The following is a 3,580-nucleotide window of genomic DNA, read 5'->3' on the forward strand; positions in this document are numbered from 1 at the left end:
CTTGAGCCTCAGTCCTGTGTCTGTGATCTCCCACCTCACCCCTGCTCTGTCCTCTGAAGCCTGAGCCCTCGGCAGCCCCCCCAACCCCTCTTCCCTAGATTTGCAGCCCAACAGCTTCCTTATTTTCTGAGTGCCAGCTACCACACTGGCAGGTGCATGATGGGGAACAGACACGAGTCCCCCGCCCCGGGTGGTGCCCGAGGGGGCCCTGTGCCACCGTTTGTGAAAATCGCATAGAAAGGCTCCTGTCCAGAGGGACGAGTTCAGCACCTAGAAATATCTGGTATATCTTGGGTATGAAAGTTTCCTGAGGGAGCAACTAGAAACACATCTCGCTGAATAGGCTCCTCCAGAGAGCCACTATAGAAGAAAACGACTGCGAATCACAGTGAGGGGTGGGGGACGACCCCCCCCCGAAGGGGACCCAGGGAAGATCCAGGAGGGTTCCCCGGAGAGCAGCAAGGTGGGTAGAGGCAGGCCCCAGAGCACCTGCTGGTAACAAAGCTTTGCCAGGCTGCGCAGGGGGGCAGGAGGAAGCTGAGGCCAGGTGCTCTGAGGGACCCTCGCACACGCCTGTCCTCAGGGAGCTGCACTCTGGGCTCCGGTCAGCCACTGACGTGACACCAGGGCCTTGCCGCTCTTCCGACTAGGAAGCCCTGAACATCTCCCTGAACCGAAAACTGCAACGCCCACACCCCTCTGGCAACAAGAGCACACCCAGCTCTCCCCGGTGGGAAGATGCACCCTGTGCCAGGTGGGCTTGTGGCCGGCCCGGCTGTTGGCCTGCAAGGGTCACTGCTCGTGGGTGTCCCGATTTCTTCAGCAAGCACCTGCTTTCCGGTCCTGGGCCGGACTGCTGCTGTCGCCTGGAACTCGGGAGCCGCTGCCCAGGCTCAGAGGGCAGAGGCCAGAGGTGCCCGCAAGGCAGGAGAAGCACCTCGGGAGCCCAGCCCACCCAGGGCCCCCCCACCCCGCACCGTGCACCCCTGCCAGGAAGCTCCCCTCCTGTGCTGAAATTGCCTATCCTTCAGCCCGCACCTGCCTGCAGCACAGGTGACTCCAGGAGCCACAGAGAAACTGTTCCTGAACCTCTGGGGGGCGCCGGTTTTCCTCAGCAGAGAAGGGATGGGACTCCCCTCTGCCACCCCTCCCAGGCAGCCCACATCCCTGCTTATGTTCTGGGAAAAGCTCCCTGAGTCACCTTGGGAGGGGCCTGGGGGCCTCACACCAGCACTGTCCCCGCCCCACTCCTGAGGGAGCCACTTTTCTGGACCCCGGAGGTGAGGACCAGGCAGTGGTGAGCCCAGAGCTGGCAAACTACTGGTTTGTGTAGTTTTAAGAAAATATTTATTTACACATACAGAACTGGGGTGCAGGCCAGAGGTGCGTGGGTTGAGAGGATTCTCCAGAGACGGAGTAGGGAGCAGAACGGGCAGATTGATGAAGTACACTGCTGAGGGGAGCAGCGGGGAGACAGGAGAGGTCTGCCGCGCCCTGCGGGTCAGCTCCCAGCCGGGATTGAACTTGAGTTGAAGCGGCTGCAGCTGGCTGTGTAGTGCTGCGCTTTAACCCGAGCGCCACCAGAGAGGGCCCTGAACTAGCGCTTTTACAGTTTCCATCAACTGGACAGTTGGGGGAGGGGGGTTTCTGTGTGCCCCACACAAATGGTGGCTGGGTTTTTCTATCTGCTGTCACCCATCTCCAGAGGATGGAAAACATGGGGGGATGGTGGGGTGGCACACCCAGCACAGTGGCGGGAGGAGCAGGACACCCCTATGGGCCATGTCCAGCCACCCTCTCTGCCCTCTGGTAGTCCTTTTCCCACTTTCTACCTTCCTGCCATCATGAGGTCCCTACTCCCCACTGTCCATCCCCTGCCTCCCTCCTCTTTACTGAGGCTGACCCCCGCTCCCTCACCCCAAGGCCACGACCCGAAAAAAGCCCTGCCTCCCCTGCCCAGGTAAACCATGAGCTGAAAGTGTGGGGTGGTTCATTTTCAGGGTGCAGAAAGCAGTCTCCAGGAAGAAGGTGGAAGCTTTGCCCACTCACATCAGGTGGCCCTATGCACCAGTCCAGCCCCAAGCGGAGGCGAGCCCGGCTGGGATAAACGCAGTCCGGTTTCCCGACCCAGTGCTGCAGGGAAAAGAAATGTAATCAGCAGTCCAGTTCCTCCCAGGGCCACTGGACGTCCTTAGCACCGCCCCCACCCCCACCTCCAGGGCAGCGTACTTTATTGCCAGCTGCCTCTGTGCCAGGCAGGGCTAAGAGCTTTGCCAGTATTTAATACCCCTGGTAACATTATGCGGCAGCTGTAAAATCTCTATTTTACTGATGAGGATATTGCAGCTTAGAGGCTAAGTCAGTCACTCCAAGTCACATAGAAACACCTGAACCCTGACCAGTTCACCATCCGATGCTGCACTTCCCCTCTCTCAACACGAGGTTGAGTTTTAAGAGCTGATCTGACCCAGGCACATCCGAGAATGAAGAAAGGAAAGTGCTTTAGATCCCTCCCTGGGAGTGGCACCTCAACTCCCAGGGCACACAGAAGCCCCGGTGTCTGTCTACAAAGTCCTCCGGGGCTAGGGTGCCTGGCCAGCTCAGCCTTTTCCTCCCTCTTTCTCCTCTCCCCTGTGACGCTTCCCTTCCCCAAGCACCATCTCCGCCCCTGGACGACCAGGAAGGAAAGACAAGGGCCACCCTAGGCCTTCAGGGGCCACCACTTGAAGGGAACAGGTGGCCTCTCTCAAGCCTGATTCTCCCAGAAAGGTCTCTATTCTGGAAGGTTCTCGGCAGCCCCAGGTGAGGTGCATGCCAGCTGCTCTTCCCTCGGCCCCAGGTGCAGCTTGTCTGTTCGCTCTACTCCCTCCTCCCAGAATCCAGGCCACCAGATGGTCTGAGCAGGCTGTGTTTATTTGGGGCCATGGAAACCTGCAGTTTCCTCTCCCATCACTCTGGGTCTTGCAGCCATGATGCCACGGAACAGTGCTGACTTATTATTCACAATCCCATAGCTCACGACCTAGGTGAGCCCCTGGCGCTGTTCCCCTGAGCAGCTTATTCCAGTCACCATGGAGACGACTCTTCCCTCTGAGGTTTTAGCACTAAGTCAGACAAGGAGGGACTCAGGAGACTTCCCTGTGAGCCTAGAGCCCAAAACACGTGTCCACTGCCAATCCTAATTTGGATTTACAAAGCCGGTGACTGGGAAGTGATTTATGCCCTCCTAAACACTTTGCGGGGGAGGATGGTAAAGCCTTGATTTGATGATCATCTTCTGTTTCAGTCAGCACCCCAAGGGCATACTTTTCTAGGTAATTATGCTTTTCCTAAAAATAACACTCTTCATTAAGAAACAGCCACTAGCATTCCTAATAATCACTAACATTTATTGAGCTGCTTTCAAATACGGCTCGCTCTACTGCCAACATTTCTCACAGTTAGAACATCTCCATTTTGGAGTTCATGGCGCAACAGCCCTGTAAAAGGCCTCTGCTTAGCCTGCGGCTCTGTCGATCTCTACCTGTCCCCCCACCCCACACACACACCTTATCCCCTAGCTAGGATTGCACCCCATTTC

The sequence above is a fragment of the Condylura cristata genome, unplaced genomic scaffold (assembly GCF_000260355.1).
Source record: "Condylura cristata isolate star-nosed mole 26May11 unplaced genomic scaffold, ConCri1.0 scaffold00038, whole genome shotgun sequence".
Taxonomy (NCBI): Eukaryota; Metazoa; Chordata; class Mammalia; order Eulipotyphla; family Talpidae; genus Condylura; species Condylura cristata.